Source organism: Mauremys reevesii, unplaced genomic scaffold (genome assembly GCF_016161935.1).
Source record: "Mauremys reevesii isolate NIE-2019 unplaced genomic scaffold, ASM1616193v1 Contig51, whole genome shotgun sequence".
Classification (NCBI taxonomy): domain Eukaryota; kingdom Metazoa; phylum Chordata; order Testudines; family Geoemydidae; genus Mauremys; species Mauremys reevesii.
The window spans coordinates 169265-195764 of NW_024100864.1; the positions used below are offsets into that span (position 1 = coordinate 169265).

At 49.7% G+C, this 26500-nt stretch overlaps 4 non-coding genes across 4 annotated transcripts; 1 reads left to right on the forward strand and 3 right to left on the reverse strand.

Annotated features, from left to right (window-relative positions):
- Window positions 1-1076: 1076 nt before the first annotated feature.
- On the reverse strand, window positions 1077-1149 carry TRNAF-GAA. The gene has a single exon. It is a non-coding gene; the product is annotated as a tRNA-Phe (tRNA).
- Window positions 1150-2204: 1055 nt separating this feature from the next.
- Window positions 2205-2286, reverse strand: TRNAS-UGA. Its single transcript has one exon. It is a non-coding gene; the product is annotated as a tRNA-Ser (tRNA).
- A 3826-nt stretch (window positions 2287-6112) lies between these two features.
- TRNAS-GCU lies at window positions 6113-6194 on the forward strand. Its single transcript has one exon. It is a non-coding gene; the product is annotated as a tRNA-Ser (tRNA).
- A 7113-nt stretch (window positions 6195-13307) lies between these two features.
- Window positions 13308-13524, reverse strand: LOC120394327. The gene has a single exon (XR_005592260.1). It is a non-coding gene; the product is annotated as a small nucleolar RNA U3 (small nucleolar RNA).
- Window positions 13525-26500: the final 12976 nt, after the last annotated feature.

Here is a 26500-nt window from a genome sequence, read left to right on the forward strand (position 1 = left end):
CCCCACCTTCCCCCCATTCCCAGGAGCGTGCAGGAAGGGAGTCATGATTGGGGAGAGCCCATGTCCCGAGGGGAGGGTATGGGGGGGCTTGTCCCCTCCTCGCAGCATGGAAGTGCCAGTAGACACCTATGGATGGTCAACCCAAGCAGGGCCAGGACGGAAATGGGAGGACTGTGCCCCCAACATGGAGAATCGGGTGCAACCTTACTTAACGGGTCAGTCTGTCCTTTCTCTGACTCTCCCATTCCAGCTTCAGCTAGCGCTTGTGGTTCATTCGTTCTTTTTCATTCCTTTCCTTCTCTAGCTTGCATGTTCTTGCTTTCTTTTTTCCCCTCTACCTTTCATGCTCTTCCTTTCTTTCCTTCTTTTTCTAATTTTTTCTCTCCTTTTATTTCTTTCTCTGCCTTTCACGTTCTTTTCGCTCTCTCTCTCTCTCTCTCTCTCTCTCACCCTCACTGGTTATTTTTTTCACTCGCTCTTTTTCCTCTCTCCTTCCAAGCCAAGTGTGTTCTCCTCGCACACAGATTTTGACAGGTTTTCCTCCTGATCAGCAAGTGGATTAAGCACGTCTTCAGTGGGGGCTTGGCATGGCAGGGAGCAGGCTGGCTGGGTGTCTTTGTGGCCGTCTGGTGGCCATGCATAGGCATGGTCCTGCCCTCCTCTGGCCCTGCCCTCAGTTGCTCTGTAGCTTTTAAGCCTTCACTTGGAGCTGTCAGCACCAGCCGCCTCTGCTCTAGGTGCCCAGAGGAGGAGAGGTGTTGCTGGGTCACTTTTACAGATGGCCCCTTCCCTGGTACTGCCCTTGCTCAGCTGTGCAGAGGAGCTTCCATCCCCACTCTCTGCCTGTCACTGCCCAGCAGCCCTCTGGCACCATTCCTGCCTCACTCCCTTCCTGCCATGTTGGGAAAGACAGCTCCCATCTCTTCTTGTTAAAGGTCAGGTGGGCCAACTAGGGGCAGAAGCCCATTCTATGTTTTCCTACTGCAGAGCCCAAGCTCAGGAACTCACCTTGGGTGCAGGCACTGCTGTGCTCCCAGAAAACAAGGCACCACTGCACAAAGACCAAAGAAAGGGCCTGCCAAAGCCTGGGATTGAACCAGGGGCCTTTAGATCTTCAGTCTAACGCTCTCCCAACTGAGCTACTTCAGCAGCTGTATGGAAGTATTTTGGCCTGTTGCTTCTCTGTCTGGGATGTGTTTGTCAGCAGTTGCACACAAAAAGGACAGGAAAACGAACGGCTGCTCCACAGCCCCACCGGAGGAACCCGACACCCTTAGCTGTGGGGAGTAAGAAGTGGCCGTTGGCTGACAGGGCCTGTCCCCGAGGAGCTGGAACAGCAGCTGCCGCCTCCCCCTCGGCTCCAGGCTGTGGGAAATGCTCATTGCCTGGCTGCATGGGCGGCTGCTGCTCCGTGCTCTGGAGAGCATCTGTATTGCTCTGTCAACTCCCCATCTTCACTGAGCCAGTCTGGTAAGGTCCCAAGTGCCCCCTCCGGCCTGGCAGCTGAGAGTCTGTGCAGACATCAGCCCCCCTGCCAGCCCCACAGGCAGCAGCAGCGCCAGCCCCCCAGCACCACAGGGGCACTCAATGCACTTCCTGTGGGGAAATGACTCCTTGGCATCCAGCTGCTAGAGTGAGAGCCAGGAGAGAGCAGTGTCTGGCTCACTGTGGGGGAGAGAAGAGACCTGGTGAGTGCGGATCTCCCTCAGCCTCCCCCACAATGCTGGTCACTTCTATTGTCACTGTGATAGTCAGTGCTTCCCTTCAGGGCCGGACCTAGAGGGGTCTGTGACAAATCCCCCATTTCCTCCCCAGGCCCTGCCCCCACTCCACCCCTTCCCCCAAGCCCCCACCCCTGTCCCATCTCTTCCAGTCCTGCACCTTCCTGCCCCATTCCTCTCCCTCTCCCACCTCTTCCTCTCCCTGCTCCTCCCCCTCCCCGCCCAGCGCCTCCTGCACCCCACTGAACAGCTGGTCACTGGCAAGTGGGAGGCGCTGAAGGGGAAGAGAAAGAGCTTGTCAGCAAGGCTTCAGGTGCTGAGAGTTTGCCTGACCCCTCAGGGACACAGTGTGAGGGGGTGTCCCAGGGATCTCTATGAAAGGAGCAGAACAGGATTTCCTTGGGGTGGGGAGAGAATTGAGAGTGTCTCAGGGGGTTGTACAGAGGTGTTGCCCGGGTGAGGGACTGGCTAAAACACAGACCTCGCTGTGAGCAGGATTTGAACCTGCGCAGGGGAACCCTATTGGATTTCAACTCCAACGCCTTAACCACTCGGCCATCACCACAAAACTGCCCCAATGCCAGAGAAACTGGTAAAGAATCCCAATGCCCAGGTGTGAAGTCATCTGAACTACAGGATTCCCACCGCAAACCTGGCTCCCAAAGCACAGGGGGGGATTGGGGGTTTGTTCTCTTTGCTTAGCCATGTGCAGTAGCTCATGATCCAATACGTCTGTTAGTCTATAAGGTGCCACAGGACTCTTTGCTGCTTTTACAGATCCAGACTAACACGGCCCCTCTGATACTCCTAGTGACACTCTCCAATGGACCCCCATCCTCCACCCACCGTGAGGTAGGTAGGAGCGGATCATCATTGAAAGAGGGAGAAGCTAAGGCTGAGAAAGGAGAATTAACTTGTCTGAGGTCACACAGCCAGCCAGTGGCAGAGTTGGGAGTAGGACCCAAGAGCCCTGATTTTCAAACTAACCATCAGACCTTGAATTTCACACATTGAATGACCTGAATAAAGTGCTCTCAGATGAGCTCCAGACCAACAAAAGTGCACAGTAATTATTCAGCAAGCATTTGAGGAGAACTGCAATGTTAGAGAGAATCATAAACTGCTCAGAGACCATTAATGAAGAGAAGCAGCAAAATTTGTCAAACGTATGACTGGTTCTGACTTATTTCCTTGGTCTTAAAAGAGAACAAGGACCTGAGTCTCCTCCCTGTCAATAACCCCCTGCTCAGCCAATCAGGGTAGAGACTGAGGACGGGAGGCTGAGGGTTCTCACCAGAGAGCCCAAAGGATGGCCCAGGTCACTGGTGGGGTTCACTGCCCGAGCACTATTTCAGCCCCACATTTTTGGGTGGACCTCCCACAGTGGGAGCTGCAGAGCACTCCCCTGCAACACACACACACACACACCGCTCCTGGTGTTGGGAGGGGAACAGGTGAAAGGACAAAAGAAGCAAGAGACAAAGAGAAAGGAGGAAGGGATGGATGGAGGAAAAGGTGAAACAAAAAGGATAAACCCTAATGACCACAGTGATTCTATGGGACAAAATCCCAGGTGCGAAATAAAATTCTGCCTCCTTAAGTTCGTGTTTTCCATGCCTAGAATTCAACTGTCACCAGATGGATCAGACTGAACAGGTTTCAAACCTCGAGGAGGCTCTTACCTTCTAAACAGGGACGTCTGTTTTCTAGTAAAATCACTAAAAGGGAAGGAGAAAACTCAAAAGAGGTTCCTCCTGGCACTCATGTCCGTGAACCCGAATACGCTCTCAGTCCTCAAAGAGAGACCTGGAGAAGGAGACTTGCTGAAGCAAAGCCACAGGGGTCTCTGAGGTTTCCCTGGCCCCTCGCCCCTCTCCTGCCTGGCTGATGTCAGCATCTCTCTGTGAGGTCACCACCTCCCCACCGCCTTTGACCAATAGTCTGAGGTCCTGCAAAAGGCCTTTGTGATGTCACTGCCACACCCCTCCCTTGCTGTGCTAATGTCCTGCCCCTGCCCAGGCACTTTGGAGGTTTGAGCTACTCCCTGTGGATCACCCCATTCAAGGAGCGTTCGTTCTAGGCAGCAAGCCGGCTAGACAGGAAAACATCAGACGCTGCTCCCAATGCTACACTCAGTTTTTCAGAAATTAGTCGACTTGATGGCCAGAAGAGACCATTAGAGCATCTAATCTGACCCCCTGCATATCACAGGCCTCCTGTATGACACAAGAGCTACTTTGGGGCAAACACATTCCAGAAAGGCATCTAGTCTTCATTAAATGACATCAGGAGATGGCAAATCGACCTCTTTCCTTGGTAACTTGTTCCTGTGGTGAATCATCCTCGCTGTTGAATATTTGCATCTTATTTGTAATATGAATTTGTCTTTTTTCACCGTCCAGCCACTGGGTCTTGTTATGCCTTTCTCTGCTAGATTCAAGAGCCCTTTCATATCCAATCTTTTCTCTCCATTAAGGCCCCTCAACACTTCAATGAAGTCACCTTTCAATCTTCTTTTGATAAGCGAAACAGGTTGAGCTTGTTCAATAGCTCACTAGAAGGCATTTTTCTCCAGCCCTCAGAACATTTATTGGCTCTGTTGGTGTCACTAGGCCTAAGTAAACCAAAGTTGTGACTGCAGGCCTGAGTGAACCAGAGGTCTTCCATGCTGTGAACTTTAACCAGCCTAAGATGCTAACAGACAGCAAGCAAAATGTGTAACTGTCAGCTGTCTCAGCTTGCAAATGCAGGAGTTTAAAACAGCAGAAGCGGTGGGGAGGAGGGGGAGAGGGGGGAGGAAAATCTGTATGCGTTTGTGCTGTGAAGGCCATAGATAAGCATGCGAATGAGAACTTTTCTAACACGCTGAAATGTAATGTTTAAAGTAACTGCTGTTGGGAAGGGAGGGGTGAGGGGGAAAACCAAACAAAAGGCTTACACAAACAAGTGGGGTATAAATGCTGGGACCCCGCCTGCACGCAGGTGTGCAGGATTTGAGAATGCTTTTTCTCCCTGGCACCTTATTTGGGCTCAAATAAACCTGATTTTGCTTCTCCACCCTGGTGTGTCAATTAGTGCTACGCACACCGGGAAATGAACCCTGCTGTTGCTCCGCCTCAGGCTCTTTGAGCTGGCAACAGCTCTTTGGTTATCAGACTCCTGAACTGCAGCTGGATGTGACTCTTGTTCTTCTGCACAGCACAGCTCCTGGAGAAGAGGGATCTGCAAATGTACATCCATATGATACCTTTGTTTAATTGATGAAAACATAAATTGACACTTTGAGGACTGAAACTGATTTCAGCTGATAGACAGCTTTGCTAGGTATTTATGCATTTGAACAGTGAAATGTTGAGTGTTTACATCCATATCAAGCACCCCTGTACAGTGGAGCTCCTGAACAGAATGGAGAATGAAAATGAAAATGTTTTCCTTTTTTTAAAAAAAAGAAAGAAGGTTATAAGAAAACACTGGGGGTTGAATCAAGGACCACTTGATCTGCAATCAAGCACTTTACCACTCAGCTATACTCCCATGATGGCAAAAGCATGGACTCATGATCTCCAGGACTTTAAAGGACAGACCCTCCTTCATCGAGGTCCTTTGCCATTCCCAGGCTCCAGATGGTTTTAAAAATGGGGTTTGATTAAACTTGTTAAATGTGGCAAACACCACAGCTTGCACACCCACCGATATAGCTTCTCCCACTGACATAGCTGCCATCTCTTGGGGAAGTGGATTAACTACACCCACAGGAAAACTCTCTCCCTTTAGCATAGAGCAGTGGTTCTCAAACTGTGAATCAGGACCCCAAAGTGGGTCATAACCCTGTTTTAATGGGGTCACCAGGGCTGGCATTAGACTTCTTAGGGCCTGGGGCTGAAGCCAAAAGTCTAAGCCCCACCACCCAGGGCTGAATCCCTCAAGCTCTGGTTTTGCCCTCCCCCAACTGGATAAGAGGGCACAGTGTGAAATGTTTGGGGACCACTGGTTTAGGGTGATGTTCTCAATCACTTCTATGAAGTCCAATAAAAGCTATTCCTCACCCACCTACCCCTCCATCAGGACCGACTAGGTATGTTCTGCTCCCCTTCACTCATGCAGGAAGGATAATAACATTTCATTCCACTCAATCCTAAAGTGATTTGTAACCTGCCACCAGCCAAAACTGGTCATTTTTGGGAAAGTGGCCCCATCATGCTGCATATCTAGGCAGAGTAGGTTTGTCTATGCAAACATCGTCTGTTCCTGAAGTCTTTCCCCCAGCTCCTCACTAGATGTGAGGAGGGAGCTCATTCAGCCCCTGCTTCCGCTTAGTATTTAAAAATGCCTTATTGCCCCTGTCTCTGCCGGCCTTAGATTTCTCCTCCTGTCCTTTTCTTTACAGTTCTGATGAGGTGGCCGAGTGGTTAAGGTGATGGGCTGCTAATCCATTGTGCTCTGCACGCGTGGGTTCGAATCCCATCCTCATTGGATGCATTTAGTCTTCACCCATCCTTTATAGACAACCATCTCCCCATTTGGTACAATGACAGATCAAACAATGGTACTTCTTGCAAACAGAAACTCAGAACGCCCTTACTTTAAATAAAATGTCTAAATCCCAGATTTCTAAAAAAAAAAAAATTCTCTAGTTCTGTATTTCTTAGTTTTTATCTCAAAAGGGAACATCCTCCTCATCTCCCTCAACCACCCTGGCACCTCCCCAAATTATTAAAATATCCTCAACCCGAGCAAGGCCAGAGCAGTGAACCAGAGCTAGTGTCTAGACCAAGCTGTTCTGAAGGAGGCAACTCAAACATTTTCTCCCTGCTTCCCTTGGCAAGGTCTGACTGAGAAAACAAAATTCCCCAGACTGAAAATTTTCTGCTGAAACACCCATACTACTCTGTTTGGGGACGTTGATTTGAATCTATTATTATTATTCTCTTCTGATTCATCTCAGTTCAGTGTTTGTCCTCCAGATGTGTTTACAGGTATTGAGTTGTGGGGGAGAGAGGCCAAGTCATGATGTCTCTTCCTCCCTTTCATAGTTTCTTCCAACTTGCTAGGAAGCTCCTTTGCTACAATGTGAGTCAAGCAGTGTCCATTGTCGCTGTGCTATCTCGGAGAAGTCTGCATTGTACACGGTTCCTGGGATAGTCCTTGGGAGTGTGGATCCCGTCAATGGGCCAGCAGCGAGTCTGGCTCCTCCTTGTCGCACCTGAAAGGCTGGTGGGGGCATTTCCCAACCTCATAAAATATCCCAGTAACACACACAGAGCAAAACTTCATAACTTCCCAACCAATGCGAGCACACACAATCCAACACGATATTAATGTTCAACAGATCAAGACTTTTGAAATGACACCTCACCAGGCAGACTTTGTACAAACCATCTCATCATTATATGAGAGTGGTGAATATGGGGCTTGCAGGTGCTGCTTTGAGCACAGCGTGCCACACCTGGGCTTCCATTGCAGTGGAGACGTCCCTTAGAGTCCATCTCTCCTGGGATAAAGATGGCAGCAGGGCTGGCCTGGGTCATCTGACTTGGGCTCCTGGAGCTAAAGCTGAGGGGCTAAAAACTGTGGTGCAGATATTTGTGTTCACACTGAAGCCTGGGTTCAGAAACCCTCATGGAGCCTCAGAGATTGGGCTCAAGCCCATATGTCTGCACTGTAATTTTATAGAGGTTGGGAGGAGTTTAGCGAGTGGAAATGGTAAAACCACATTGAGGGAACTGGACCACTGACCTGTCAGCTCTTAACACCCAAACTTTCAGTAACTCTATTATCAGTGCCTGTGAGTGTAATTTAAGCCATAGGTCCATCTAGCTCTGAATCTTGTCTTTTGACAGTAGCCAATACCAGGTGCCCCAAAGCCACTCCTCAAGGTACCACTGGGAGTTGAACCCAGAATCTTTTGTTTACAGGACAGGTGCTTTAATCAGCTAAACTATGACACCTGTGGCTATTTAAGCCATTGTGTCTGCCCACACCTGAATCTCTGCCAATCCCCACTGGGCCCTGACAAGCTTTGCTCATGTTTGGATTCTGTAAAGCAGAGGAGTAGGTGAAGTTTTGGTCCCAAGGTGTGTGTGTGATTCTTTGGACAGGTCTACACTACAAAATTAGGTTGGAGTAATTACATTACTTAGGCTGGCAATGCAGTTCTATCAAGCTAATCGTGGTATAGATAGTGGCTCAGCTGTCAGAACTTTCTGGAGCTATGAAAGGGGAGGGGCCCATGGCTCTGTAGCAGGAATGCAGGGCAGGTGATTTCACGGCAGGCCTGGTGGGATACTGGTGGAGGCCAGTTATGGTGATATAATGACCAGCAGCATTTAGACTGACAATTTGTCACTTTGAGTTTGCTGCAAAAAGCTCTAGGCCTCTTGTCAAGGTGGTTTTATTTTGTCACCAAAAGAGGGAAGTTTTGTCACCAGACGTGGCATTGCAGTGTGTGCACCAGCCACAAGCTGCTGACTGAGGGAGCGTTGTGTGTTTTTCACACACCTGAGCAATATAATGATGCGGAAACAACTTTGTAGTGCAGACCTGGCCACAGATTCTCTCTCTCTCACACACACACACACACACACACACACACACACACACACACACACACACACACACACACACACACACACACACACACACACACACACACACACACACACACACACACAGCTTGCAAGGAAAACCTGACCTGCTCCTCTGCTTTGCAGAATCCAAACACAAGCAAGGTTTGTCAGTCCCCAGTGGGGATGGCAGGGAGTCCAGTGTGGGCAGACACGGTAGTTTAGCCACAGGCAGGCACCATGGCTTAGCTGCCTAAAGTGCCTGTCTTGTAAACAGGAAATCCTGGGTTCAACTCCCACTGGTGACTTGTTGTGTAACTCGTGGGGCACCTGGTATTGGCTACTGTCAGAGGACAAAACACAGAGCTAGATGGGCCTTTGGTCCAGCCCAGTATGGCTGTTTAGATTATACTCACAGGCACTGATAACAGAATTACTGAAAGTTTGGGAGTTAAGAGCTGATAGGTCAGTGTTCCAGCTTCTCACAGATGATCCCCCCTCCCTCTGGGACAGGGGCAGGTCTGGGCTTTCACAGCAAATGCTCATTGTGGCTGCCAGAATCTGTGAGCGGCTCATTTAGTTTACACCAAGGATTGAGTCCTGCTTCGTGCACCGTGTGTGAGAAAGAAAATCCTAAACCGCCCTTTGAAATAACGAATGCAGCAGGATGTGTTATTGTCCCTGCCCCAAAGCAGACAGACCAATGGAGAACTGCCATTGAGTCCAGGGTAATACTCCCCTGCCATTTTACCTTTTTTGCTTGCTAAACTCCCTCCCAACCTCATGGGGTCCCAGAGCCCAGTATTGAGCTTGATCTGAGATGTCTACAGTGCAAATTTACCACCCCACAGCCCTAGCCTGGGAGCCTGCACTGGCACGGGGCAGCCATGGGTGTTTCATTGTAGTGTGGACATAGCCTAGCATTATGTCTACACTGCCATTAACACACCCACGTCACTATTCTCAAGCCCTGGGTCAGTTGATTCAGGCTTGTGGGGCTTGTGCTGCAGGGTTATAAAATTACAGTGTAGAGAATTGGGCTTGAGCCCAGCCTCCGAGACCCCATGAGGGGTGAGGGTCTCCAAGCCTGGGCTCCAGTATGAGCTCCAGGATCCCAAATCAGCTCATCCAGGCCAGCCGGGCCAGCGGGATTTTATCACAGTCTAGATGCCCTCTCAGGGTATGTCTACACTGCAATGTAAGCCCAGGGTTAGCAGAAGTCATGTCAGCAGCCCCAACACATAAACGTAAACCACGAGGGAAAGACTCACCCCCCCCCCCAATAAGCTGGACAGTGTCCTTCTCCCTACGATTCGTAAGTCCAGCAACCAAAAGTCCTTTAACATGAGCCATCCCCTCTCTGCACCCCACTCACAGCTGTTGTCCTTAGTCAGTGCAAACCCAGAGGTGCCTCTGTAGAGTTCACCTGCCATCCTGGGTGGAAAAGGGGGGAAATAAGAAGGCTCCATACTCACTATGTTGTCTAGGGACTCCCTCATCTCTTCACAACCACCCTGTCCTAACATTGGTCTGACACCTCAATTTTAGTATTGAGACCCAGAGCTTTGCCCACTTGGCTTTGGAACCCCTGTCCCCTGCCTAGCAAGTGCTATTGAATTGAGGGTGAGTCCCTCAGTCGGGGTCTGCCAAGCACAGTTGTGCTGCCCTTGATTCACACAACAAGGATAAAAACCCTTTATTTCTCCTGCCCCTGTAACATGGAGACTGGGAATCCAACACCAGCCACAAGTGATCATTTCAGCAAGCAACCCAACAGATTTCCAATTTATTGTAAAATCCACATGCAGGCTCATACACGAAACCTTGCAAGAAAATCTTCCTGAGGGGGTCTGAAGCACCTGCTGCTGGAGGGAAGGAGGGAACCGTGGGTTGGGATTGAGGAGCAGCATGAGGAGGAGGGGGCCTGTGGATGGGGATTGAGGGGCACTGGGAATAGGAGGGGGCTGTGGGTTGGGACAGAGGAGAAGGGTGAAGAGGAGCAGGCTCCGGTTGGGAGTGAGGAGCAGTGCGCATAGGAGGGACTGAGGGCTGGGATTGAGGGGCACTGGGAAAAGAGGGGACATGGGTTTAGGCTGAAGAGCATCCTTGTTTGGGGATCCAACAGGAAAGGGGAAGGCAGCAGGTGATTCTAATTCCTTAGGGATTTTCAGGTGTGTGTGTGTGTGTGTGTGTGTGTGTGCGCGCGTGCGTGCAGGGGAGGAACATGCTCTATGCCCAGAGACCTTTATTCCTCCAGGCTGCAAGGACAGAGGGGCTGTCAGGAAGTTGCCCTTCAAACCCACACACAAAAAGGCCCTTCTGAGGAAAGGGAAAATCCTGAAGAGAAAAAGTAACAAAGAGGACATGAGAAAGACAGTGTAAGATCTTGGGGAGTAGTTTATCACCTGACCAGAGACTTGAACTCTGGACTCTCAGATTAAAAGTCTGATGCGCTACCAACTGAGCTAGCCAGGCTGAGAAAGAAACCAAACAAGTTGGTGTAGAGGAGAAACTAATCAAGAAAACAAGAGCGGGAAACAATAGGGGAAACCTGCTGCTCTCTCTGGCCCGGTCAATACTACGATTTTATATCAAATTTAGCAGCGTTAAATCGCATTAACCCTGCACCCGTCCACACAATGAAGCCCTTTAGATCGATCTAAAGGGCTCTTAATCTGATATCTGTACTCCTCCCCGACAAGGGGAGTAGCGCTGAAATCGGTATTGCTATTTCGGATTAGGGTTAGTGTGGCCGCAATTCAATGGTATTGGCCTCCGGGGGCTATCCCACAGTGCACCATTGTGACCACTCTGGACAGCAATCTGAACTCGGATGCACTGGCCAGGTTGACAGGAAAAGCCTCGTGAACTTTTGAATTTCATTTCCTGTTTGCCCAGCATGGAGTGCTGATCAGCACAGGTGACCATGCAGTCCCAGAATCCAAAAAGAGCTCCAACATGGACCGTACGGGAGATACTGAAGCTGATCTCTGTATGGGGAGATGAATCTGTTCTATCAGAACTACGTTCCAAAAGACAAAATGCCAAAGCATTTGAAAAAATCTCCAAGGCCATGATAGACAGAGGCCACAACAGGGACTTGACACAGTGCTGAAACTTAAGAGCTGAGAGCTGAGACAAGCGTACCAGAAAGCCAAAGAATGAAATGGACGCTCATGGAGGGAGGGGCGACTGACGTCTGTAGCTATCCCACAGTTCCCGCACTCTCCGAAAACAATTTGAATTATTGGCTGAGTTCCCAAAGCCTAAAGGGTAAAAAATATTGTCGCAGGTGGTTCAGGGTATATGTTGTCCCCCTCCCTCCCCATGAAAGCAAAGGGAAAAAAATCATTTCTCGCCTTTTTTTCCAATGTCGCTGTATGTCTACTGGATGGTGCTGGCAGATGTGGTGCTGCAGCACTACACAGCAGTGTCCCCTTCCCTTCTCTAGATGGTATGGTAGGACTGATATCCCTCATCGTTGTCCCATGAGTGCTCCTGGCAGGTCTTGGTGAGGTCAGTTGGGGGTGCCTGGGCAAAAATGGGAATGATTCTCAGGTAATTCTCTTCTTTAAGCTTTGTCTAATGGAGATTCAGTCCTGCCTGGAATATCATAGCAGCTGGAGGCTTCTCCCCTCCCCACTTTGAACTCTACTTGCAGAGGCAATAAAGTCAGTGTTGTTTCAAATTCCTGCATTCTTTATTACTTCATCACACAAATGGGGGGATAACTGCCACAGTAGCCCAGGAGGGGTGGGGGAGGAGGGAAGCAATGGATGGGGTTGTTGCAGGGGCACCCCCTAGAATGGCATGCAGCCCATCATTTCTGCAGGATGTCTGGGGCTCTGAGCTGGAACGACCGTTTGTCTCTCTGGTTCTTTAGGAGGCTTGCCTGATAGTCTAGGCAGGACTGACTCTCCCTTCAGACAAAACTTAAAGAAGAGAATGACCTGGGGAGTCATTCCCATTTTTGTCCATATACCCCTGGCCAACCTCACCTAGGCCAGCCAGGAGCATCCAGGACAGCAGCAGACAGTACAGTATAACTGGTAACTATCATTGTAAACTTGCAAAGCAGCAGATGGTACAGTATGGCTGGTAACCATCTTTGTTAACTTGCAAAAAGCAAGGGAATGCTGCTGTGTAGTGTTACAGTACCGCGTCTGTCAGCACCATCCAGTAGACATAAAGTGATGGTGACAAAAGGCTGAACGGGTTCCATGATTGCCGTGCTATGGTGTCTGCTCAGGCAATCCAGGGAAAAGGGCGCAAAATGATTGTCTGCCATTGATTTAACAGAGGGAGGATTGACTGATGACATTTACTCAGAATCACCTGCAATGCTGTTTTTGCCCCATCATGCACTGGTATCTCAACCCAGAATTCCAATGGGTGGGGGAGACTGTGCGAACTATGGGATAGCTACCCACAGTGCAATGCTCCAGAAATCGATACTAGCCTCGGTACATGGACGCACACCGCCGAATTAATGTGCTTAGTGTGGCCGCGTGCACTTGACTTTATATAATCTGTTTCCAAAAACCGGTTTCTGTAAAATCAGAATAATCCCATAGTGTAGACATACCCTGAGACAGCTTTAGAACCCTCTACCCACTATACGGCCAAGAGACAGCTACTCTCAGATCCTGTGTGGATTGTCTGATGGGCTTGGGGCCAAGAGCGAACTGCGTACCCCCTGCCAGAGCAGGAGAAGTAAAAATAGGGGCTTCCCAAAAATGGGACAGGAAGAAGAGAGAAGTGGAGAGGCAAATGGAAAAGGAAAAGAACATGCAGACACAGGACCCTACCTAAATACTGAAATAGATTACAAGAAAAAAAAGAGAGAGCAGCATAAAGAAATCTTTAAACTCTTTCAGTAAGTACTGAACTAGAAACTTCTAAAACACCATTTTCACACTACCTTTACTTTTTTTAAAGAGAACTGAAGAAAAGCTTTAAACAAGTTCAGATAATACAAAAAAAAGCCAAAACATTTATTTTTAAACTTGTTTTATAAGGACTAACCACTCAGTCTGTGCTCTTTTCCTCTCAGCTTCCCAAAAGGAAAACAAGAACACTCATCACTAGCAGACAGCAGATACATTAAAGCACCACTATCCACTCACTTCATGCTCAGAAAAGAACACTTTAACTCCTCATTGTGGTTAGCGAGATCATACACTTTCAACCACACTTCTCTAGTTACAAACTATAGAAATGATCCATGAAAGTACAGTCTTAACAAAACTGTCCTCGGCTACACATCCAGGCTAATATGCACAAGCTTTCTTCCCACGGTGAATGTTTTCATACAATGGGTTTCACCCCCAGAGAATTAAAGAACAAAAATCTAAAACCAGGTCCCCATTTCATTAAAGCACAATTGAGACAGCTTTAGCACACTGGCCATTAGAAGATGTTTATGTCGCTATTTACAGACACACACCTCCTGATTAGCATGTGGAGCTCCTAGCAACTAATCAAACCCTCTTGCTTTGCCATACCTCTCACAGGCTCCTCTGTAGCACATGACAGCTTGTCAGGTACAGACAATCCGGACGGGTCAGCCCTTTCTAGCATGCTCCATAGCGGTTTCTCTCTGGCTTGCTCTCAAATTCATCTGCACTAGAAGCTTTTGCAGGGTTCTATGTTACCGGTGGTACCTGCACTAAATCAGTGGCTCTCAACCTTTAGAGACACCTGTACCCCTTTCAGGAGTCTGATTTCTCTTGCATACCCCCATTTTTTACCTCACTTAAAAACTACTTGCTTACATAATCAGATGCAATATTTATAAAAATAAATCCCTTGAATATAAGTATTGTACTTACATTTCAGTGTATATAGAGAACAGTATAAACAGATCAACATATGAATTTTAATTTGTTACAAATTTGCTAGTGCTTTCTATGTAGTCTGTTGTAAAACTAGGCAAATATCTAGATGAGTTGCTGTACCCCCTGGAAGACCATTGGATACCCCTGTTTGAGAACCACAGCACTAAATCACCCTTACTTTTAGAACTGGTGCCACTTGACCCAAGGCACTCTGAACCATTTCAGTGCTAGTAGACAGTGGCAACACAGCTGCACTAGGTCTGTTGTTCCTCCCTGCACAATTCCCACTTGGAAAGAAGAGATCTTCTGCTCTGACCCTATTTACTATTGTGAGCTGCATAGGCAACTTTCTCTGTGTTATGTGAGCACCATTCACACAATATATATACTACCTCTGCAGCCATGGGTGGCGGGGGAGCCCCCACAGCCCCACACCACTGTATATGGACCCTGCAGCTCCCAGCTCCTACAAGTAGACCCCAGAGCTCCCAGCCGCTGTGAGCGGACCCAGGATTTCCCAGCAGGCATTGATGGCGTGAGGACCCTGCAGCCCCACGTCATTGCTAATAGACCCTGCAGCACCGAAGACCTTGGAGCTCCCAGCTGCCACAGGCAAGCGAGGGAGCCCCCAGCTCTCAGACACTGCAGGCAGAGCCTGGAGTGCGCAGTCACCATGGGGGGTGAGGAGAAGCCTCAGCCAAATGCCATTGCAGATGGCCCCATAGCTCCCAGCCACTGCAGGTGGATGCCAGAGCCCCCAGCTGCCATCGGGACCCCACGGACCATGGCCACCATGGGCAGCGAGGGGACCCCATGGCCCCCAGCCACCACAGGAAGCGAGGGGACCCCATGGACCCCGGGCGCCATAGGCAGTGAGGGGACCCCACAGCCCCCGGCCACCACAGGCAGCGAGGGGACCCCATGGACCCTGGGCGCCACAGGCAGCGAGGGGACCCCACAGCTCCCAGCCGCCATGGGCGGCGAGGGGACCCCATGGTCCCCGGCCACCACGGGCAGCGAGGGGACCCCATGGACCCTGGCTGCCACGGGCAGTGAGGGGACCCCATGGCCCCCGGCCGCCACGGGCAGCGAGGGGACCCCCCAGCTCCCAGCCACCACGGGCAGCGAGGGGACCCCATGGACCCCGGGTGCCATGGGCAGCAAGGGGACCCCATGGACCACGGGTGCCACGGGCAGCGAGGGGACCCCCCAGCTCCCGGCCGCCATGGGCAGCGAGGGGACCCCATGGACCCTGGGTGCCATGGGCAGCGAGGGGACCCCCCCGGATACTGTCCGCCACAGGCAGCGAGGGGACCCCGCAGCCCCCAGCTGCCACAGGCAGGAACTGTCACCCAGCGACCAGCAGAAAACAGCAGCGGGCGAAGGCATCAAGCAAACTCTCAGCTTCTGCTGCTGCCACTCCTTCAACTGGCTCTCGGTTTGCCCTGTTCACTCTGCGTCGCTGCTGCTCCACGGCATTGTCCTTCACCCTGCTGCTGAGAGCTCCTGTGTCGCCACTTCCCCTGCTGTCACCTGCCTGTCTCCTGCGGCCACCTAGTGGGGGAACCTCACTACAAGTGCAGACTGGGCAGCCTCTGTCATTGCAACACCATGGGCAGGGCGTGAACCGCCAGCTGGGGGAGACTAATGCCCTGCCCCGCCCCTTCCACCTGAGGCCCCGCCCCTTCTGCAAACACCCCTGTGCCCAGCGTACACCAGCCCTTAGATCCCTCTTGGTATTTCAATGCAGGCACTGACCTGTGAGAGGAAAACATCAGCTCCAAACACAGAGACTGAATTCCCCACATTTAATCTCGCTGCACTTTCCAGAAAGTCACAACATTCATTTAGTTCTTGTTAGGACAGAGAAAAAAATAAGTGACACTAAGTTTTTGGCTCAGTTAAATAAAAGTATGTGTTTAATTAACATAGTAAAAATATGTCCTGATTCCGCTAAATAACACCGCAACCGGAAATAAGAAGAGACAAATCTTGTCAGTGACGACTAATTTTGCAAATGATCTTCCCATTATTAATTTCCACACCACCCCCGTTGGAGGTCTGGGCACCTCCAGTGTCACTGCTCTGCATTCACCTTCCCCTTAGAATTGTTCTCGGACATTCCCAAATTTGGAAAATTGTGCAGTTCACAATGTGAACAGTGACCCCGGCTCCTTCCTGCACCTGCTCTACATTGCTCCACAGCAGCTTCTCCCCCTGCAGAGTCACCCCACCACTGCAGTGCAGCCCATGATTTTGCAAAAATTAATAATACAGAGTTTGGAGGAAAGGAAACATTTGTGAGTTGTGGAAATAGGAAAAGGCAACAGTTGTGGTGTTACAAGAAGGGCAGTTTTTGGTTTAATAATAAAACCCAGTTATATAAATGTAACTGTATGTGCAGCTCTGTGCACTCACGTTGGATGGAAGCTTAGTAATTAAATTATACAAGAGGGTCAGGTAAAGTGGCTGCTACCACCACTATGTTTTGTCCTGTGAAGCCTTTACAGCCATTCTGAGGGGAAATGGGCCCTTTGCCCACAGAAATGGTCCATAGGGGACGGCTGCAGGCAGCAGGTGGGGAGATAATCTCATCAAAATGATTTGACTCCTGGGTAATGTAAGCAAACTCACTAAAGGAATGTCAGGGGTTTCTATTGGCACTTAACTTGCCTGCCCCTGGCTGGCTCTGGTTGTACAAGATGGACGTGTAATCGGGGTACAGTTGTGTAAAAAAAAATTATTGCAGTGCAAGGGCTGTTAGACAAAACAAAATGTTTTGTGTAATTGTGTCAGGTTTTAAAAACCTAAACTGAGACTTATGGTTTGTAATATAATGTCATGAAGGTTAAACTATGGAAGGAATGTGCTTTTTCCCAGGACGTGTGCAGTGTATATTGGAGAAGGCGTAAAAGAAATGCAAACAAAACATGGTACTTAGCTCAAACCCCATTAGGGCTCCAAAGGGAGCCACAATAGGTTGAGGTTTCTTTTTCAGATCTGTGTGTTTTGAAGCAGAAGATGAAAGTGGAAAGTAATCAGAACTCGGGTGGAAGTTGACTGTGTCCCTTTAAAGACAGTCTCTGAGCTGCTGATGGCTTTGGATCCAAAAGCCAAGCCCGAAAGCCGGTGTGAATGCAAATGACCTAGCTGATGGGGGAAGGAGAGAACTGCCCATCAGTGGCAGCACAAAGGAGCTGCAAATAATAAATACATCTGGTCAGCAAACAAGCTACTGGAAGACTCAGGGCTTGTCTACACTACAGGACTATTTCGAATCTACTTAAGTCGAATTTGTGGATTCGACCTTAATAAGTCGAATTTGTGTATCCATACTAAATACACAAATTCGAACTTCTTAGTCCACATTCACAGGGCCAGCTTCGACTTTGGAAGCGGTGCACTGTGGGAACCTATCCCACAGTTCCCGCACTCCCCGCTGCCCATTTGAATTGTGGGATTTCCCCCCAATGCATGCTGGGGGGAAAAATGTGTCGTCATTGAACCGTCAATCCCGCCCTCCCTGTCTTCCTTGAAAGCGCCGGCGGGAAATCTGTTCGCGCCCTTCTCTGGTCGGTTACAGCGTGGACGCCACAGCACTGCGAGCATGGAGCCCGCTGCGATCATCGCTGCACTTATGGCCATTGTCAACTCCTCGCACATTATCGTCCACCTCTTCCACAGTCAGATGCTGAGAAACCGGGCGAGGAGGCTCCGGCAGCACGGTGAGGAGAGTGGCGCAGACCTCTCACAAAGCAGGGTACGCCGGGCAGTGGAGATCATGGTGGCAATGGGTCAAGTTCATGGTGTGGAACGGCGATTCTGGGCCCGGGAAACAAGCACAGACTGGTGGGACCGCATAGTGCTGCAGGTCTGGGATGACACAGAGTGGCTGCGAAACTTCAGGATGCGTAAGGGCACTTTCCTTGAACTGTGTGACTTGCTGTCCCCTGCCCTGAAGCGCCAGGACACAAGGATGCGAGCAGCCCTGACTGTGCAGAAGCGAGTGGCCATAGCCCTCTGGAAACTTGCCACGCCAGACAGCTACCGGTCAGTAGCGAACCACTTTGGCGTGGGCAAATCTACCGTGGGGATTGCTGTCATTCAAGTAGCCCACGCAATCGTTGAGCAACTGCTCTCAAAGGTAGTGACTGTCGGAAATGTCCAGGCCATCATAGATGGCTTCGCCGCGATGGGATTCCCAAACTGCGGTGGGGCTATAGATGGGACTCACATCCCTATCCTGGCACCAGCCCACCAGGCCAGCGAGTACATTAACCGAAAGGGCTACTTTTCAATGGTGCTGCAAGCTGTGGTGGACCATAGGGGACGTTTTACCAACATCAACGTCGGGTGGGCGGGCAAGGTTCATGACGCGTGTGTTCAGGAACTCTGGTCTGTTTAGACGCCTCCAGGCAGGCACTTTCTTCCCGGACCACAAAATAACGGTTGGGGATGTGCAGATGCCTACAGTGATCCTCGGGGACCCGGCCTACCCGCTAATGCCCTGGCTCATGAAGCCCTATACAGGCGCCTTGGACACTGAAAAGGAACTCTTCAACTACCGGCTGAGCAAGTGCAGAATGGTGGTGGAGTGTGCTTTGGACGTCTCAAGGGAGATGGCGGACCTTACTGACTCGCTCGGACATCAGCGAGAAGAATATCCCCGTAGTTATTGCTGCTTGCTGTGTGCTCCACAATCTCTGTGAGAGCAAGGGCGAGACCTTTTTGGCCGCTTGGGAGGTTGAGGCAAATCGCCTGGCTGCTGTTTACGATCAGCCAGACACCCGTGCTGAGAGAATATCCCAGCGGGAAGCGATATGCATCAGGGAGGCTTTGAAAGCGAGTTTCCTCGCAGAGCAGGGTAACCTGTGACTGTCCACTTGATTTTAAGAGAGCCTGATCATAAACCAAGTTTTCCCCACTTCCCAAGGACGTTTTAAAACTAAGGACATGTTTTAGTAATTAATAATAAATCTTTCGTTGACTTTGCATTTCTGTTTCTTCGTTGAAACATGGAAGCATTCTGTGCTGGTTAAGGTGTGCACTGATGGGTGGGTTTGCAGGAAGGGGCGAGGGGTGCCGTCCTTGGATAGGGGTTACCATGACGGCTGTGGGTTTGGGCGTTGGACGGGGTGCGGGGGGGGGGGGAAGGGTGAGTATCTGCCCCTGGATGAGGTCTATTTTTGGGGCTCGGGGCACCGGGGAGGATCGTGACTACGGTCCAAATGCATGTGAAGGGAAGCCTGCCTTTACATTCGGGGATGTCAGGCACCAGGACCCTGCACAAGCATACACATCAAGGAAAGACCCGGGGCAGCATACACCACACAGACTGTCCCTGGTGCCTAGTGACTGCAGTCTGTGTGTGCCCTGCAGTTGACCCTGCAGCCAAGTCTGTAGCATGGCACTGTGGGCTATGCAGTGACATTACAATTCCCCCCCCCCCCCACAGAACAACAGAAAGTCTTCTGACACCAGAAACGTGACGGAAACAGTCAGTAACACCAAACTGCTTTTAATAATGTAATACACAGTGGGGGGTTTGAACTTGGAGTTGGGACTGGTTGATGCTGTAAAGAAAGAGCTTGTACAAATTTACAGCGCGACAGTTGTCTCTAACATTATCGGTGTGCTGCGGTGCAGGGACAGTTCTCACGGCCCCTACCGCCCCTCCGTCTTGTCACTTTGGGTGAGGGGGGGACAGGACTTCTTGGCGTTGGAGGGCGGTTGCAGATGCACTGCAGGGGGGCTCTCTCCTCCTGACTGCGGTCTTGCAGAACATCTACAAGGCGCCGGGCGTCTCCGTTTGCTCCTCATTAGACCAAGCAGCGTTTGAGTCGCCTGCTGGTCTTCCTGCCGCCACCTATCCTCCCGTTCCAGGTGTGTGCGATGCTGCTGACACAGGCTCTCCCTCGACTGTCTCTGCTCTGCCGCCTCCGCTCTGGAGCTGGCCATCAGTTCCTGGAACATGTCGTCCCTTGTCTTTTTCTTTCGGCGTCTAATCCGAGCCAGCCTCTGCGAGGATGGCGGGGCAGTCGGGAAGGAGCCGAAGCTGTGTGATGTGAAAAAGTAGGTGATTTCCTTGAACACATACATGTTTGCCAACAGTAAACACAGTCTAGTCAGTTTCAGTGAACAAGACCAAAGAGGGAACCAAGTCTCAGGAGATCTCAGAACTAGTCCGAGATTTCGGAATACGCTCTCATTGGCGGCGCCATTGCACTGGAGAGCGCACAAGCGAGGAAAGATAGCTGCATCCCTCTTGCACAAAGTCCTGGTAAGCCTTACAGTACATACTGCTTATCAGTTACTGGTTAGCTGTGCTCTCCTGCTAAAGGCAATGTGCAAAGCAGAAAGGATAAGCCTTTTGCAGCCCCTCCCGCCAGCGCACGGGAACGATCAATGCATGCTTGTTCTCTGTGGCCTCGCACGTGGCTGTTAGGCGAGGGTCATTGTTATGCAACCTAATTGTAAACCATTAACAATAGTAACACTACACTAATTGCCCTACTTAGATGCAGTATTTGCAGACCGAGATCACCCTGAGGCGGGTCACTCGTGCCCAGAAAGACCGCATGTTACGGGACGCACTGCACAGACCAGGACCATATGCAGCAATGCTAGTAGAGGCGATGGTTCCACTCTATATTCGGATGTCCTGGCGTGGAAGAGTCTGCTTCCACGGGCGCCCAACAAGCGACCTCTTCCGACGAACCTCATGCGGAGGCTTTGCGAGGAACTGAATGACACCTTCGTAGAAATGTCGCTAGAGGACTATTTTTCTATCCCCATTTGTGTGGACCTTCTCTTTATATAGTTTAATATATATTATAGTTTAATATTTAGAATGTTTTAAATTGTAAATATTTAGAATTTTTTAAAGTCCATTTGTGTGGACCTTCTCTTCATATAATTTAATATATATTATAGTTTAATATTTAGAATTTTGTAAATACTGTTTCTATTTTTTCTATAACAATGTTATAAAAAATAAATGTTTATACGTGTGTTGCACTTACCGCCTGATCCTTCCCCTGATTCCGAGTCCTGGTTAACGGGCAGGGACGGTTGGTAGGGGATCTCTGTGAGGGTGATGAAGAGATCCTGGCTGTCAGGGAAAGCGGGAGTGGGTTCGATGTCGCCTGCGCCGTCCTCTAAAGACCCTTCCTCATCTTCCCCATCGGCGAACAGGGGAGGAACTGTCCCGGTACACTATTCCGTCCTCGGAGTCCACCGTCACTGGTGGGGCACTGGTGGCAGAGCCACCTAGAATGGCATGCAGTGCCTCGTAGAAGCGGCATGTCTGGGGCTGGGCTCCGGAGCGTCCGTTTGCCGCTCTGACTTTTTGATACCCTTGTCTTAGGTCCTTCACTTTCACGCGGCACTGCATCGCATCCCGGCTGTATCCTTTGTCTTTCATGGCTTTAGAAACCTTCTCGAACGTCTTCACGTTCCGCTTGTTGGAGCGCAGCTCCGAGAGCACAGACTCCTCGCCCCACACAGCGATCAGATCCTGGACTTCCCGGTCACTCCATGCTGGGGACCTCTTTCTATTCTGGGATTGCCCGGACTCCTCTGCTGGAGAGCTCTGCATCGTTGCAGGTGCTGCGGAGCTCGCCCCGATGTGCAACCAGAACGTCAGATTCAAACCGCCCAGACAGGAAAATGAATTCAAATTTTCGCGGGTCATTTCCTGTGTGGCTGGCCAGAGAATCCAAGCTCGGACTGCTGTCCAGAGCGTCAACAGAGTGGTGCACTGTGGGATAGCTCCCGGAGCTGCTAAGTTCGATTAGCATCCACACCAAGCCTAATTCAAGCTAGCAAGTGCGAATTTAGCGTTACTCCACCTGCCGGGGTGGAGTACCAAATTCGAACTAAAGAGCCCTCTAGTTCGAATTAAATGGCTTCCTGGTGTGGACGGTTGAGCGGTTAGTTCGAATTAACGCTGATAAATTCGAATTAAAGTCCTAGTGTAGACCAGGCCTCAGATTGTGGCCCTCCAGGAAAGGGAGATGAAAAAACAAGTCAAGTCTGAAAATAAGGGGGACAGTTAACCCTAAGGAGTGTGTGTGTGTATGTACAGTGCTAAAGCTAAATCTAAAGCTGTCTCTCAGCTGTTACCTGAGGATAAACTTAATGCTTGGTACAGCAGAGAAACTATTGCAAACTTGGTCTGTTGTACAAGAGGGGAAACTGAGGCACACCACTTCATGAATTTCATAAATGACCAGTGAGGGGAGTAATTCACTATCTGACTATAGAACAAAATAAGGACAGCCTGGAGGGAATTCTTCTGTTTTTCCTGCAATTAGCAAGGAAATTTGTAAAAGGAAGTGGTATTATTATTATTAAGCACTAATCTGTCCCCACGGGGGGGGGGTGTGTGTGGAAATTGTTTCTTTTGTTTTTCAGACACTCTACGAGCAAGCTGGTGCCAGCAAAAGACTAAACCATAATACCATGAATCTATGTTTTGTATTGTTTGTCTGTGGTGTTTGTCTTGTTGTTAGCATTGTTGTGTTTCAATGAACAGAAAAACCTCATGACATGAGTGGGGATGGCTTCAAAGGCTGACCTGGGGGAAGATGTGTGTGGACATTCAAAATGCTCGACAAGGAGGCCAGCACCTGTGTAATAGCTACCGTGGTATCTGGAAGTGAATTGGCAGCTAAGGTGGGCCCCACAAGCCCTATGGGAATAATGAGAAGGGGATTTGCTCGCTGGGAATCAATGGAGGGGTGTGTAAAATGGTGTAAATCCAGGGAAGATGTTTGAATGTGCCCCTCCCTGATGGCCGTGGAGGAGCACACCCAATGGCCCATGGTAAGGGTGGACAATTGGGTGTACTGTGTATGAGGTGTTTTGCTGGAAATGTACATATTACTGGGGCACAATTACCCCAGCCCCTAACCAAATTCCACACTACACACTGCTCTCTGGGCTTTGGTGCACAGATAGACCTGTGAATCTTACTGCTGTGAATAATCGAACCAGAGCATACAGTCTGATTCCACACCATGAGGTTAAGTTGGTTTGGACAATAACCCATTTCTCTGTGGACATTCAATGGACTTATGATATGGACAAAAGCACGAAAACCTGCAGCGGCAGCGTATTGCAGCTGCCAGCAACTGGACATGTTAAGAGCTTGACCCCGTCGAAGGAGGAGAGGAGGTGTTTCGGTGGTGGCCGGGATGTTGGACCATGCTGCAGTGCTCAGGTCTCTCGGTGTTGCTGTGGATTGTTACAGTGGCTGGTGTATTGCTAAGTATACTTGTGTTACGTTGCCTATGGAAATAACCTAGAAGTAATGGAGTAAGCCCCTCCCCCCTGTACTAGACAACCTGGACCCAACCTTCTCGGGCCCACTATAGTGGGAAGTCTGGAACACTAATTGGAACAGGTGTGGCAGGCTCCTACGAGAGAAGGTGCAGGGCCCTGTACTACGCACGGGGCAGTGGGACAAATGGAATATCAGCACCTTCCACCTTGATGCCTGGCCCGATCAGGAAATGTGTCACCATATGTCCTATGTTTTGCTAAGGGGGAGAATGGGAACAGGGACACAGGCAAGGCTCTGTGGCGTCAGAGCTGGGATGGGGACACCGAGGAAGGAAACTGGAATCGTTGCTTGCTGGAAGTTCAACCCAATAAACATCTAATTGTTTGCACCTTGGGACTTTGCGTATTGCTGCTCTGTGTGTACGCAAGAAGGACCAGGGAATGGGAGGGTGAAGGGATAAACCCTCTAACACTAACTAACATCTAACACACATTTCAACCTCTTCTTTTCACACTGTTGCTCATTCTCAGGGGCTGCTTTGTCTCCAGACAGATCCATTCTCTTTCAGGACGGCCTTGCTCTTTCTGTCTGTTTCACTCACTGAGGTGTTGGAGTAAACACTCCCCTTCCCTCTAGTCTCAGACAAACACTAGCATTAACTGTTTTGCTACTGAGGGGTTTAGAAAGCATTTGTCAAGATGCCCATTTCTGGGGCATTTTTCCCAAGATCCAATATTTTGCGTTCAAACATCTCCCAGCTTTCTTGGTGAAAATAAGGCTAAGGTTTCCTTGCAATATAGAGGCAGTTTTTCACCCCAGATGGGACTTGAACCCACAATCTCTAACTTAGAAAGCCATTGCCTTGTCCATTAGGCCACTGGGGCCCTGTGGAAAAATGGAAATTCAATCTCCTAAATGCATATTTCTCATATTAACTTGGAAGCCAAATAACCTCTTTCTGCACCTTACAGAAATGTCTGCATCCCCTGGCAGCGAGGCTACTGGGGAGGTCGCTTACAGAGCTGAGCACCACCTTTCCGCCAGCCATCTTTAGAGAAGAAGGGTCTTTTCCCTGACAGCCACACAGCGCTGCCTAGCATCCCGAGAGCCTCCCTCGTGTTCTCCCGCAGCAGCCGCCTGCCGGTGTGGGTGGGAAAAGGGGACCAGGAAGCACTACGGCCTCATTACGGGACAAGAGGCCCTCACCACCCCCAGGCCTGCCTCTTGCCTTCAGCCCAGGCAGCCAGAGGTGCCGGGGAGCTCCCTGGCAGGCCGCCGCCTCAGCCAGGAAATAAGGAAAAGGGGATGAATGAAGAAGTCAGGAAATAACAAGGAAATGAAGAGGTTTGTCGAATGGGTTTCTGCCCGATTTACCATCTTCTCAGCTACCGCTCAAAGTTAAAGACCTAAAGTCGACCTATCGGCATAAGTACAGATGGTTAGGTGGGAATTAAAAGGAGCTGCTGTCACAAGTGTTAGGTGCCTGCAAGCAGCATGCAGACTGTCGAAAAACACTGCAATTAGAGGCTCAGATGAAACGTTTGCCCTAAATCAGAAACGACAATAGGACGACCAGCAGAACGCCACTCTAGGTAAACGGCCGAGTACTGGAGGCTGTTAGAGGCAAAAAGTCATTCCTCAAAATTTGGAAATCAGATCCTAGTGAGGATAATAGTGTTAGCCAAAAGGGCTCGTTTTCCCCCCGGAGCTTACCTAATTACACCAAGGAGGCACGGAGACAGGAAGACAAGTACCACACCCTTTATTGATCGGTCAGCTGAGCGGGTGTTCCTCTCGGCTAGTGCCAGAGAAAGAGACACACCTTACATGGCCAGATGGGCCTACCTTTATACCCCGAAACAAACAACTTAGCCTACGTTTGTCTACGTCATTTGGTTGACCTGTAGAACCTGTACATGCATCTATTAGGGGATAATTGGATACGCAGGATACATATATCATTTTGTGGGGGCTACAAGATACATCTGTTGAGGATACATTTGTCATTCTGAAGGGGACACAAGATACATCCGTTGACCCTTTGTACTAGATACTTTGGATGCATACATGTGAACGCAGCTGCATACACTTGGGGAGCCAACATATACTTGGGGAGCCAAACAAAACTGATAAGCAAAATAGCTGACTTAGGTAGATACACAGCCTTCAGTCTAATGAGTTCTGTAAGCTTTCCAACACAGTTTGGACAAGCATAACATAACTTTGGTTTACTCAGGCCTAATACGGAAAGGCTTCATTAGCACTATAATTTTCCAACAACTCCCCCCTTTGAGAATACTCACCAAACCTTTTGGCTGAGTTTTCTCACACTTTGAGGCCAAAAGCAATGAAGCTCTGCAGAAATATTTACAACTGCTCTTTTAAGCTTAGTCACCCCCAACCCAGGAATGAATGCATGGACAAAAGAGTGGAACCTTGTTCATTTAACAACTAAGGGATCGGGGCACTGACTATAACTCAGGTAGGCATACTCAATGGTTTAATTTCCCAGATGCCTCGGTGAATAATTTAGTCCCATATGCATCCTCCCCATGGACCCGGCAGGATTCGGTATGTGGGAGCCCACATCCACCCTAACCGGTCCATATGCTTGGAAGGAGCACTGTAAATGTACACACTTTCATCCAGAAAGTGTCCAAATATGTTTCCATGACCACAGATCAGATGGTACTTCAGATGTGTCTGTAAGGGCAGTGGGCCAAGTCTGGTACTCAAGATTACTCCAAATGGCCATCAGCTGGTCATTCAGGAAATCCTGGATTTCTAAACATACTAGATCCCACTGCAATGCCTTCCCAGTCTTAGTGATATTTAACACCATTTCTGTCAGTAACTTCTGGGTCATAGAACTAAGGGTGGAAATGACATGTAACTCACCAGCTCCAGCCTGTACTTAAGATAGCTGAGCTTAAAAAAATAAGGCTAGTGGCCCTTTCTAGTTGGCCCAATTTCTTAGCATATTCTTGGCTTTGAAAAATAATTCAGATGACTGCAACACTATTGGCCCCAGCCCACAGGGATCTGGTCAATTCCCCTTTCTCCAGAGGAAATAACCCAGGCTCTTTGTTGTGC